At 42.4% G+C, this 13,920-nt stretch overlaps 1 long non-coding RNA gene across 1 annotated transcript; it reads left to right on the plus strand.

The window, feature by feature from the left end:
* The first annotated feature begins 9,056 nt into the window (after positions 1–9,056).
* Positions 9,057–10,811, plus strand: LOC124658474. The gene is made up of 5 exons (XR_006989207.1): positions 9,057–9,376; positions 9,550–9,601; positions 9,693–9,787; positions 10,048–10,118; positions 10,290–10,811. It is a non-coding gene; the product is annotated as an uncharacterized LOC124658474 (long non-coding RNA).
* Positions 10,812–13,920: the final 3,109 nt, after the last annotated feature.

A 13,920-nucleotide genomic window follows, 5' to 3' on the forward strand; every position in this document is an offset into this window, starting at 1 on the left:
GAATGGACGAAAGTAAGAAAGGGTTTTTACCTATGTTACTATGCAAGGTCTTGAGTAAGACTCAAGGACCGGCTACGGCAGAAGAAAGAGAAAGGATGAATCAGATCCCCTATGCTTCGGCAGAAGAGGCTCTATTATGTATGCCATGCTATGTACAAGACCGGATATAGCACATGCCGTTAGTTTGACTAGCAGATATCAAAGTGATCCAGGAATGGAACACTCGGACAACGGTCAAGAATATCCTGAAGTACTTGAAAAGAACTAAGGATATGTTTCTTTGTTATGGAGGTGACCAAGAGCTCGTTGTAACAAGTTACACCGATGCAAGTTGGAACACTGATCCTGATGACTCTAAGTCACAGTCTGGGTACGTGTTTATATTGAATGGTGTCTGCAGTAAGCCGGGCAAGCTCAAGCAGTGCACGGTGGCGAAGTCTTCAACAGAATCGGAGTACATAGCGGCTTCAGAGGCTTCATCAGAAGCGGTATGGATGAAGAGGTTCATTGTAGAGCTCGGTGTGGTTCCTAGTGCATTGGACCCATTAGTCATATACTGTGACAACATGGGTGCCATCGCCAATGCACAAGAACCAAGGTCACACAAGAGGCTGAAGCATATCAAGCTGCGTTACCACTCGATTCGCGAGTACATCGAAGATGGAGAAGTAAAGATTTGCAAAGTACACACCGATCCGAATGTAGCAGATCCGTTGACTAAAGCTCTCCCTAGGGCAAAGCATGACCAACACCGTAATGCCATGGGTGTTAGGTTCCTTACAATATAATCTAGATTATTGACTCTAGTGCAAGTGGGAGACTCGTTGGAGATATGCCCAAGAGGCAATAATAAAAGTGGTTATTATATATCTTTATGTTTATGATAAATGTTTATATACCATGCTATAATTGTATTAACCGAAACATTGATACATGTGTGATATGTAAACAACAAAGAGTCCCTAGTATGCCTCTTAACTAGCTTGTTGATTAATGGATGATTAGTTTCATAATCATGAACATTGGATGTTATTAATAACAAGGTTATATCATTATATGAATGATGTAATGGACACACCCAATTAAGCGTAGCATAAGATCTCGTCATTAAGTTATTTGCTATAAGCTTTCAATACATAGTTACCTAGTCCTTATGACCATGAGATCATGTAAATCACTTATACCGGAAAGGTACTTTGATTACACCAAACGCCACCGCGTAAATGGGTGGTTATAAAGGTGGGATTAAGTATCCGGAAAGTATGAGTTGAGGCATATGGATCAACAGTGGGATTTGTCCATCCCGATGACTGGATAGATATACTCTGGGCCCTCTCGGTGGAATGTCGTCTAATGTCTTGCAAGCATATGAATAAGTTCATAAGAGACCACATACCATGGTACGAGTAAAGAGTACTTGTCAGGAGACGAGGTTGAACAAGGTATAGTGTGATACCGAAGATCAAACCTCGGACAAGTAAAATATCGCGAGACAAAGGGAATTGGTATTGTATGTGAATGGTTCATTCGATCACTAAAGTCATCGTTGAATATGTGGGAGCCATTATGGATCTCCAGATCCCGCTATTAGTTATTGGTCGGAGTGAGTACTCAACCATGTCCGCATAGTTCACGAACCGTAGGGTGACACACTTAAAGTTGGATGTTGAAATGGTAGTACTTGAATATGGAATGGAGTTCGAATATTTGTTCGGAGTCCCGATGAGATCCCGGACATCACGAGGAGTTCCGGAATGGTCCGGAGAATAAGATTCATATATAGGATGTCATTTTATGTGAATTAAAATGTCGCGGAAGGTTCTATGGAAGGTTCTAGAAGGTTCTAGAAAAGTCCGGAAGAAACCACCAAGGAAGGTGGAGTCCACATGGGACTCCACCTCCATGGCCGGCCAACCCTAGTGGGGGAGGAGTCCCAAGTGGACTCCCCTTAGGGGCCGGCCACCCCCCATATGGGAGGTGGAACTCCCACCTTTGGTGGGAGTCCTAGCTTGGCTAGGTTTCCCTCCCTTTGGAAGGTTTTTGGTTCGGGTCTTATTCGAAGACTTGGACACCAACTCTTGGGGATCCACCTATATAATGAGGGGCCAAGGGAGGGGGCCGGCCACCCCAAGACCACAAGCTGGCCGCCCCCTTGAAGTGGCCGGCCACCCCCTCCCAAACCCTAGCCGCCCCCTCTCCTCCATAGCTCCCGCGTGCTTTAGCGAAGCTCCGCCGGAGTCCTCCACCGCCACCGACACCACGCCGTCGTGCTCGTCGGATTCAAGAGGAGCTACTACTTCCGCTGCCCGCCGGAACGGGAGGTGGACGTCGTCTTCATCAACAACCGAACGTGTGACCGAGTACGGAGGTGCTGCCCGTTCGTGGCGCCGGAACCGATCGTGATCAAGATCTTCTACGCGCTTTTGCAAGCGGCAAGTGAACGTCTACCGCAGCAACAAGAGCCTCATCTTGTAGGCTTTGGAATCTCTTCAAGGGTGAGACTCGATACCCCTCGTTGCTACCGTCTTCTAGATTGCATCTTGGCTTGGATTGCGTGTTCGCGGTAGGAAAAAATTTGTTTTCTATGCAACGTTATCCTACAAATATTACTACCATCAACTGCACGCCAGCAAGCACTTTTCTGGCGCCGTTACTACTGCTCGTATTCATTCATACCACTTGTATTTCATTATATCTTCGCCGAACTAGTGCACCTATACATCTGACAAGTGTATTAGGTGTGTTGGGGACACAAGAGACTTCTTGTATCGTGATTGCACGGTTGCTTGAGAGGGATATCTTTGACCTCTTCCTCCTTGAGTTCGATAAACCTTGGGTGATCCACTTAAGGGAAACTTGCTGCTGTTCTACAAACCTCTGCTCTTGGAGGCCCAACACTGTCTACAAGAATAGAAGCACCCGTAGACATCAGGGTCCACAGTTCACTAGTGGTGTCTCTCCGATAAGATAACTAGCATGTTGGGTGAACAAATTACAGTTGGGCAATTGACAAATAAAGAAGGCATAACAATGCACATACATATATCATGATGAGTACTATGAGATTTAATCAGGGCATTACGACAAAGTACATAGACCGCTATCCAGCATGCATCTATGCCTAAATAGTCCACCTTCAGGTTATCATCCGAACCCCTTCCGGTATTAAGTTGCAAACAACAGACAATTGCATTAAGTATGGTGCGTAATGTAATCAACACAAATATCCTTAGACAAAGCATCGATGTTTTATCCCTAGTGGCAACAACACATCCACAACCTTATAACTTTCTGTCACTGTCCCAGATTCAATGGAGGCATGAACCCACTATCGAGCATAAATACTCCCTCTTGGAGTTACAAGTATCAACTTGGCCAGAGCCTCTACTAGCAACGGAGAGCATGCAAGAACATAAACAGCACATATATGATAGATTGATAATCAACTTGACATAGTATTCAATATTCATCGGATCCCAACAAACACAACATGTAGCATTACAAATAGACGATCTTGATCATGATAGGCAGCTCACAAGATCTAACATGATAGCACAATGAGGAGAAGACAACCATCTAGCTACCGCTATGGACCCATAGTCCAGGGGTGAACTACTCACACATCGATCCGGAGGCGATCATGGCGATGAAGAGCCCTCCGGGAGATGATTCCCCTCTCCGGCAGGGTGTCGGAGGCGATCTCCTGAATCCCCCGAGATGGGATTGGCGGCGGCGGCATCACAGTAAGGTTTTCCATATAGTGGCTCTCGGTACTGGGGGTTTCGCGACGAAGGCTTTAAGTAGGCGGAAGGGTAGGATTAGGGGCGACGCGAGGGCCCCACACAACAGGGCGGCGCGGGCCCTAGCCTGGCCGCGCGGCCCTGGCGTGGCGGCGCCTCGTCGCCCCACTTCGTAATCCTTTCGGTCTTCTGGAAGCTTCGTGGAAAAATAAGACCCCGGGCGTTGATTTCGTCCAATTCCGAGAATATTTCCTTTGTAGGATTTCTGAAACCAAAAATAGCGAGAAAACAACAAGCGGCTCTTCGGCATCTCGTCAATAGGTTAGTGCCAGAAAATGCATAATAATGACATAAAGTGTGTATAAAACATGTGAGTATCATCATAAAAGTAGCATGGAACATAAGAAATTATAGATACGTTTGAGACGTATCACTCAACTGGCATGTTTTTGCCAAGAGCTTTAGATGCACTATATTCCGCGAATCTGTGACTATCAGGTAGATGTCTACCGGTGTGCATGCTCAACAAGTATTTGTACATCTCTAGCTTTGAGTATTTGTTCATCTTCAACTTCGGGTATTTGTACATATTTGGCTTCGGGTATTTGGACATATTCTTACTCTTCTTCATGCATGTGGGCTAAACTTAAGATCCAAATGAATCACATCTTGTGGAGGAAATTAAGATTGAGTTCCATCTCCTCTTGTTGTACCTGCATCCGAAGGAACAAAAAATATCAGTAATGCATCAAGAGGAACAAAAGTATCATAGATGATATTGGTTTACTGTAATTCCCACACTACAAGAAATCTGCCATAAGTTGACAAAATAAAGGTGTCACTGAAACGTCAATAATGGCTACTTGTGACGTTACGGTGACGCTTTTCAAAACGTCGAAAGCTGGGAGTCGACGGTGAGCTGCTTAAGACGTTCCACTTGAAAACGTCGTAGAGCTTTGTGACGTTTTAAAATGTCACTGACGGCATGACGTTCCCAAAACGTCATGGGCACCTACCCCCGAGTCCAACGTGGCAATCCGACGTGGCAAAATTGCGACGAATTAGAAACGTCATTATCTGAATTCAGCCCGGTCCATTCAGCTCCTTATGTGGGCTGAGCCCATTAGTTTTGATTATTTTTTTCGGCTTTGTTGGGCCTTGGCCCGTAACATTTTGGACCATTATTTTTGGCCTTTTTATTTTGATTTGATCCCACCAGTCAGTGGGTTCCAATTGTCAGAGTAGAACCTACATATTTTATTTTATTTTATTTCACATACTTCCCCACTTGCGAGGTTTATTTTCCAACATTTAACAATAAATTACAAAATCGAAAATACATGAAATTGAAGATTTTTTTGATAACGATCATAGTCAACGTATATTACAACATTTCCGGTCTCAATTTACATCACGGTAATTTACAACACAATAATATAAGGTTAAAACGAAACAAAGAGAGTGCACGGTATCCTTCCATCGAGGGAACCGACTTTGCTCGGAACCTCCGGGTCGGTTCTTGCTGTTGCACCATCTGTACCTCACCACCGCGGGAAATAGTCTTTGCACCATCAGGAAATAATGCTGCTGCAGGTTAAACCAATTAAAAATAAGGCCCAACAGATTCATGTCAACGAAAATTAACAAGTGTGGATCTGGTGCAAACAGATTTGGATAAACCAATACAGTTCTAATTACTAGTTATAAATTTGAAGAACAAATACGTTTATATGAGACTAGGTGAACATGCGAGCTTCGCCTCGCCGCCGGCAACACATCTTGCACATCGTGAACAGCTGAGCAAACAAAAAATATAGGGTATCTGTGCTACGGTGGTCAGCCCCTAACAAAAAGTTCAGACGAAAATGAAAATGTGGTGCATAAACAAACAGCCTAATGCCATGTGTAACCTGCAACCACGGCCATTTTGGCATTAAATTCTACGGTATTGGTCTACAACTTTGAGAGCTTCACAGTTCTCGCTCTAAATATCCTTTATAGTTGTCTTGCTAGAATGACACAAGAACCTATGCATGAATGAATAGTGTCGCACAATAAGAAATGTCGCCGTAGACACCAGATTTGAAGGACATGTTTACCATAGAGGAAAGCAATGTGAACCTTCTATCACTGAGTCATCAAGTTCTCTTTGGAACTGGACGACCTTTAGCACCAATGTTGACAATATGCAAAATACCAGTCACCATACCAATGACATCTGCATAGCCATAGAAGAGTGGACTGTCGGAGAAAAGCAACCGCAAAGCACTTGCATGGTAGGCATACAAAAAAAGTGTATCTTAAAGACACCAGTTCCCCTTTCTCTATTTACTTGCAAGGTAAGCTATGTCGTTAATATTACTCAAGAAACTCTAGAAAGTGTTGATCTTGTAAACTTAGTGTATGATTGATCTTTGTAATGTTCATCCTTTTCGTAACCAGGCCTTGGACCAATGTTGACATTAGGGAAGCCATATCTTGCTGGCTCTATCTATAAGAATTCTAATCAGATACGTCGGCTGATGCTAGCATTAGAATGCCGGAGAAAAAAGGTAAAAAAGTTGGGATCGTGAAAATGAAGCAAGCTAGGATCTCAAATTTTTCTGCTGATATTTATTAGTTCGTTCGATTGAAACCAACATATATGTTCCAGGATATCGTGTGGCAAAGCGCAATCGGCAATCTACAAATCTTGTCATATATGTTTCAGGATGAGTAGTTAAGTGTGATACAGGGATGAACCCAAACCAGATAAAATTGGAGCGAACGAATGAACCAACTCCCAGAACGTATCCTGTCGATCCCAATCTACCATACGCCCATCCGTCGATTCAATCGGTAACCCTAGCCCCCTAGGATGCGCGCGTGCTGTGATGGTTGGCCAAAGACCAGCGGTAGGGGGCCACGAAGAAAAGGAATCGTACGTACCGCGGCTCGCCGGGCGTGAAGGTGACGCGATCGGTGCGGCCAGAGGAGGAGCTCCTGCGTGATGAGCGGGCGGACGTTGACGGCCACCTTGACGCTGTCGCCCTGTCTGCTCGCTGCGAGGCCATCTCCGAGCTCCCCATCGGAACCCTAGGCACGACGAATTCCCGCGACGGATCGGGACGAGATCCCAAGGCATAGAAGATATACGGCGAGAAAACAAGGAATCCGAACGCTCCGAGCCGTGAATCCGAGAAATCGGGGCGTTGAATTGGGGGAAGTTGGGAATGCGGGGGCCGAGAGTTTTGAATTCGGCTCACCTCAACGCGCCCTCGCCATGGCGGCGCCCGTGCTGCGCGGATCCGAGGGCACCTGCAGAGATATACAGAGAGATTAGACGGGGGAGAGAGAGCGCAGAGAAAGTAAAGAGAGGCACGTGGGGAATATCAGGACGAGGACGTCCACGGACATGTCGAGGAGGGCATCAAGGTCCGTTGCCGAGGCGCCGCCGTTGCCATGCCCTCCTGCTCCTCTTTGTACAGGCGGGATCCTGGGCTAAGTTTTGGGAAGATGTTGTATGGTGGTTCCATGAGGTGGGATAGAGAGAGGGGGAAGGTGTAGTGCTGGGGAGATGGTCGGCGAGGCAACCAGTGACCGGAGTTGGCCGGATCTAGGCCGGCAGCTGAGGTGGAGTAGAGGGGAGGAGGGAGGCGGCGATGTGGAGACGAGCAGATGGCTTTGGTGGGAGATTGGAGACGAGTGGATGGGGTTGGTGGGTGGCGTGGTGGGAGGATTTGGGAGATTGTCCAAAATAACCCTGCTTTTTTCAGTTTTGGTGTGTCAATGTACTGGCATTTGGGTCATTTCAAACCAAAAATCCTTAGGCGCCAATTGCAAAATCTGGCGCGGGAAATATTTCGGGACGAATATTTTGCTAATGACGTTTTGACCTAAATTGCCAATGACGTTTTTGCCCAATAACGTCACGATTTTCTAGGGTTTTGCCCCCCCCCGAGTGGCCAACGACGGTCAAAGCTAGGAACGTCATAAAGCTATGACATTTTGATTTCCAGTCATAAAAAAAACGTCATATTATGGCAGATTTCTTGTAGTGCCAGGAACAAGTTAGTGTCCTGGTTAGTGATTTCATATACTATGTGTTTGGGAATATGTTGAAACTTATATGAACCAACTAACTTTGTCACTAGAAGTTGAGTTACACGAGATTATTTATATGAACCACCTGACTTTAACCTATTTGAAGACGAAGCCCTCAGATCCTACAAAAGTGACACGATTCGATTCCTCCGACAACGATTCCGAGGAGACGATAGAGCAATGGGAGATTGATCAGGGACACGGGATCCACCGACACCGATAGGCCTCCGAGGGGCCAGATTCCTGGCAAGCGGAGTCAAGTTGGCGAGATCGGGCTTCGGTGGATGGTAGTACACTTAAGCTTCCTTCGTGAATATTTCGACGATGCATACCTTAGTTAATTTTGTAACAAGCGTGTATGAGTTTTGTAGCGAAAGAATACGCGAGATGTTGTGTTTACCTCGACATTTACAATAAGATTGTGTTGTTCAACATTATTGGATGTTGTATACATGCTTACGAAATGTAACGAACTCGTATAAGTTTTTTTGAAAAAGCATATGCCAAATGTTGTAAAGGTTTGCTACAAATAAATTAATATTTTGTTGTCGATCAATCTGTAGCAAAAAAATGTTACAAAATATTTTTCTATTGCTGTAAACACATGTTTTGTTATTGTAACTATTTATGATTTTTATTAAAGTTGAGGATGATTTTTATTGTGAATCGACCTACTAAAAATGTTGTTGAACTACTTATTTTGTTGCAAATCGACCTGCTCCTAAGAATTTTTTTTTGAAGTACTTATTTTTGTAGTATTAGTTTTATAAAAATATTGCAAAGATTTTGTTGTAATATTATACTTTTCTTGTATGCCGCGGTGAAGACTTTTTTTGTTGTAATAGTCCGTGCCCTAGGGCAAATCCCCTCGATGGCATGTATGTTGTAAATAACTGAAATGATAGGGTCTAAGGGATATGTCCTTTTCGTTTTAAGTGGATCAACTTGGTACTGCGGGTTGCTTTTCCTAAAAGCAGAGGTTGAAATTGCAAAACTGCGTCAGAGTAATTTTGAACGTCGGATCCCTCCGTTCTTTTTTAATTGACTCAGATTTGGTACAACTTTGTACTAAATTTGAGTCAATTAAAAGAGAACGGAGGGAGTAGATCCGAGGGCAGAAAGGACAGCCGATTTTATCATCTTCCGTCGGGCGACCGACGCCTAGCGTGGCCATTAGGGTTTTCTCCATCCCCGTTTCCGCCGACCACGAGTCGCACGACATTGGAACAGCGCCGCCGGCCGAACCCTGGCGACGCCGTCCAGTCCGGTTCTCCGGCGCCGGTCACCGAAATTCCGGCCGCTCTCGTCCGCCTTCTCCTTCATCGCGCGTCCTTTTCTAACCTGCGTCGTCTTCCGCACCCCTCCTCCAACCGCATCGACGACTAGGCCGAGAAGTACAGCGACGACCGGCGGAGGTCGACCCGGCAGGCGGCGCGAGATCTACAGCGACGAACGGAGAATCTCTCGTCCACGTCACCACCCGGCGCTGCTCGACCCGGCCGCGCGTGACCTCAGTCGGTGCTCGACCCGGCCCTGTGAAACGGCGGAGTAAGGTAGATATTTTCTCTCTCATTCTCCTGTATTTTCTCTCTCGTACTACATGTTTCGGATTGTTGGTAGTCTTGTAAGTATTGCACGCCATCTGGTGTTAATACTTGTGAAAAATTGGTGGATTGTCATAGATTTTTGCTAGATCTTGTGGCAATAAGGTTGCCATTCTCTTCAGGTTTTGCTCTTCTGCAAGTGTGATACCTAAAGTTTGCCTTCTCCTGCTTGAGGTTTGCTTCCTGCCAGCAATTCTTGTGTGTAGCAATTTGGCTATTTCATTCTTTAATTAAGCTAGTAATATTATGCAATGGTTCTTAGTAGATAACCCAGTCCAGAAGAAGGAGAGATCCTAGAGTTCGTAGTAGAAACAATTGGAACAAACATCAATTTGGAAGTCTGTAAATCTGAAATGTGAGGTTGGTATTGTTCCACTTAACACGGCTGATATTTACATTTTAATTCGGTGCATGAGCATACCGCGAAATGATTGGCTGAGGTGAGGGTGTGGGTGCGCATTTTGAGCTGCCATCCAAAAATCCCTGGTTGCATCTAGGAGCTTGCAAACTCTGGAAATTTCTTTGGATGAATGAGCCAACTTTAATCTAAAAGCTCCAATATTACTTGTAATATATCATTCTTATATAAATTATTCACTGATATGTTGTTGTCATTTCAGGATTTTCAGGAGTTCTGCAACGCTAAAGCCTTGAAGTGTTCATCCATAAAAAAAAATCTTCAATCGTTCTAGTAAGTGATATATAATTTTTTTACTACCTATGTTCCTAAATATAAGATGTTTTGTCAGCTTAATTTGAGCTGCCAAAACTGTCTTATATTTTGAAATGGAGGAAGTAGTTATTAAATGAATATGCTTTATATTAGGTCGTATACAATATTGACATATTACCATGATTTCAGAATCCGCAAGATGAAGTTTCTGAACCTTGGGTGGGCCCTGTTTGGAGGGCTTGTTTTCCCTAGGAAAAGTAAAGCGCCCTTTCCAAATGGCCGACTTTTGGTTTGACTGAAGAGAAGTGAAAACCCTCCGACAGCCCTCGCAAATATGCGAACTAAGAGCATTCCCAAAATATGTCAAAGTAGGCCCGTTTGGGTTATAGTTAGGGCTTGTGCAAAAGCCGTCTGAACAGCTAGGTTCTTGTTGGCTGCACTCCCCTTAAGTGTAGTTTGGAATAAACCAGCTATGACGTTCAATAGGATTTTTTATTTGGTTGGCTGGTGTTTTTAGCTGTAATAAAAAAATCAAAATGTATATGTATTATTATTATAGATTAGATGTTGATTTATGGATTAATTAGATATATGCCACTGCAATTATTGTGTATTTTAGAAATGCCACTACAATTTTCATCTTTCGAAATATGCCTTTGCAGTGGCATTTTTGGAAGGCTGAGAGACGTTTTTTCGAAAAATCTTGAGAATTGAAGTGGCTTTTTTCGAAAGATGAAAATTATAGTGGCATTTCTCGAATATGTAATAATTGCAGTGGCAGATATCTAATTAACCCATTTTTTTATTGTGCAATTTCATCCGGGTGTAAACGAGTCTGTATCTGAGATTAACCCTATTTTTGCTTGTGCTAAGAGACGAGCTAGTTTAACGATCTTGAGCCACTTAGGCTAGGAAAAAAAATATGACGAGCCTTTTTGAAATGCAAAATACACAAAATTTTTATAATATAATGGGTCTACAAATAGCTGACTACGGTAGTTAAATGGTATTCTTTTCTTGATTGAACAGTTGGCAGTTACGGTTTATTACCACTGTGCATCTTAGGGCGATAGAGTACGCAAGTTCTGTTTGTGTTAAAAGTTGACCTAGATTAAGCTTGTGTTCGACTCTTAATAAAGGTTGTTGACTTAGTAAAAAGTGGAGTTATAAATTGAGCTGTAAAGTAGAATTATTATAATTAACACTACTCATAGTTGTGAGCAACATATTAGTAACATCAACAACATGCAAATATGCAATGCCAACTAAGCATTTTAATGATATGGCATGACATTAATTAAGAAAAAAAAGAGGATAATGATGACTACCTATGTTTCATCCCTAGAAAAAAAAAAACTTTACAAAGTAATAAATGTGGCACTCTATGTCCGTCTCAGTTTACTAGTCTTCCCCGTATCCGTAGGTCGCCAATTTGACCTATATAATTTAAATTATATAATGCAAAAATTATGTCATTAGAAAATAGAACATCTAAACTTTCTAATGATATAATTTTTATAACATATAATTAATGCAACTTTATTAAATTTGTGACTTAGGGGTACGCGTACGCATAATAAACTGTGAGAGAGGGAGTACTACACATATGATACTAGCAACTACTACTTCCATCTTAAAGCTTAAGGCTTATACTCTCTCCTATCCAAAATATATTGTACATAAACTTTGGTCAAACTCAAATTCGTAGAGTTTAATCATCTATATTGATAAAAATATAAACATATACAACAAAAAGATAATAGTTTTAGAATTGTTATGAAATATATTTTCATATTGTATGCATTTGTCATGGTAGATCTTTATATTATTATCTATATTTTTAGTCAAAGTTTGCACAATTTAACTTGCACGAAGAATTATGCGCAACATAAAATAGGCAGGAGAGAGTATTATTTTTAGAAAGTCAAACTATGTCAAATTTAACTTAGCGTTTACTAGTAGCAAAAAAAACTTTGCTTTTACTAAATATCACTAAAATGCAAAGTACAAAATTAATATTATTAAATAAATAATGAAATATATTTACGTATGGTATCTACAAAATATTATATTTGTTGATAGATTGTTCTAAAATTTTGGTCATACTTGGTTTAACTTTCAAAAACAAAACCTTAAGCTTTAGGATGGAGATGGTCTAAAGATACTAACATAGACCCGATGTTAGTCCCCACTATGACTCATCTAGCCAATTTCAAGCTAATAGAATGCTGAGTATTTTAGTTAGTAATCTATTGGTTACATGATGCCCCCTTTTGGACTAGTTAGTCCACGAATACTAATAACTCCTCCGAAGATTCAGTTTGATACTTTTTTACCTCCTGAAACTTGGCATAATTCATGGACTTAAGTCATGCTATATAATGTGCATCTGCAACACTCATAACAAAATATAACTTCTCGTTACCTGTGAAAAGGTTAAATTTATGCCATTTCTTTAAAATAGAGCACTACTACTTCCATGTCTCATAATACAGAGTATCATTTTTGTTATCCCTATAAAGGTTATCTGTTACGTCATGGAGTCTCCCCTTCCAAGTCATTGGACCAATTTGATATATGAATATCGGCACTCCGTAGTTTGTGTGCAGTCGGACGAAGGCATGGGTACTGGGTTCCTCGTTGCTACCCATGCAGACAAGCACCTGGTCATGACTTGCGCCCACACCGTAGAGATGCAACACAATAGACGGGTGACTATTCATTTTGCTGGATTGACCAAGAGTGCCGAGGCCGTCATTTACGCTGAAAACAAGGCCACGGATATTGCCTTCATTCTTGTTGAAACCGAGAAGGGTTTTGGTAGGGCTAGTCCGGTTGGGTTTTATGAGTACTTGCCTAGAGAAGATATGGAGGTAGTGATGCTTGGCATGTTCAGCGATCCCTCGGGCAAATACATCTGTGAGCCGGGAACTTCCTACGGACAAATCACGTAAGATTTACTCATGTCCTGAATTAGCTTATTTTTAGTTCATTGCTGCTGTGTTAATGTCAAATTATCTGCATCTGTTAATGTCAAATTATCTGCAGTGCTTTTCCAGCCGAGCACGCCAGTTGTGAGGGTGGACCTTCTCTTGAGATTGGGGCCAATTACGCTGCAATTCCAGGGACTTCCGGATCGCCTGTATTCGTTGTTGGTCAGCAAATGGAAAATGGGATGGACCATGGAGTGATAGGCATGACTCGATGTGTTACAATGGGTGTGAGATTTGCAGTGTCCGTTTTCACCATGAAATCAACATTAATGCAGATATGGAAGGATCTCAATTACAACGATGAACCTGTGAGTATTGTTTCACGTAGATCAACCATTATTTCACCTAGAACAAATGTTTCTAATTTGATTTAGATCCAACGTTTCTAATTTGATTTTTATTTTTTGTATTAGGAGGTTGTCATGGATGAGGCCATGACGCTCACAGAGATGTTGGATTGTTTGCTCGGTGACGCGGTCGAAAATGCCAACTTCAACATCTGAAAGGTATCATGTTAGAACTGAAAATCAATCATGTTTTTAGTTTATGTATTATTAATACTCCCTTTGTACTGAAATAATCTATGTCGGCCAGTCACAATTATTTTTTCAAAAAGCAGCTTGCACAAGTCAAAATTTCTTAACATAGTCCTCCAATTCATGATTTTGTCAGCGAGAGCGATCCATCCGGCGCCCAGTGGCGGACCTAAAAACAATTCTGAGCCAGGGCGAATCATGTGACTGGGGGCACATACAGTGTAAATTCGCATGATTTAATTTTTTTATCCAATTATGAACTCAAGAAGATTTGAAAAAATTGAGTGGGGG

Source organism: Lolium rigidum, chromosome 5 (assembly GCF_022539505.1).
Source record: "Lolium rigidum isolate FL_2022 chromosome 5, APGP_CSIRO_Lrig_0.1, whole genome shotgun sequence".
Taxonomy (NCBI): domain Eukaryota; kingdom Viridiplantae; phylum Streptophyta; class Magnoliopsida; order Poales; family Poaceae; genus Lolium; species Lolium rigidum.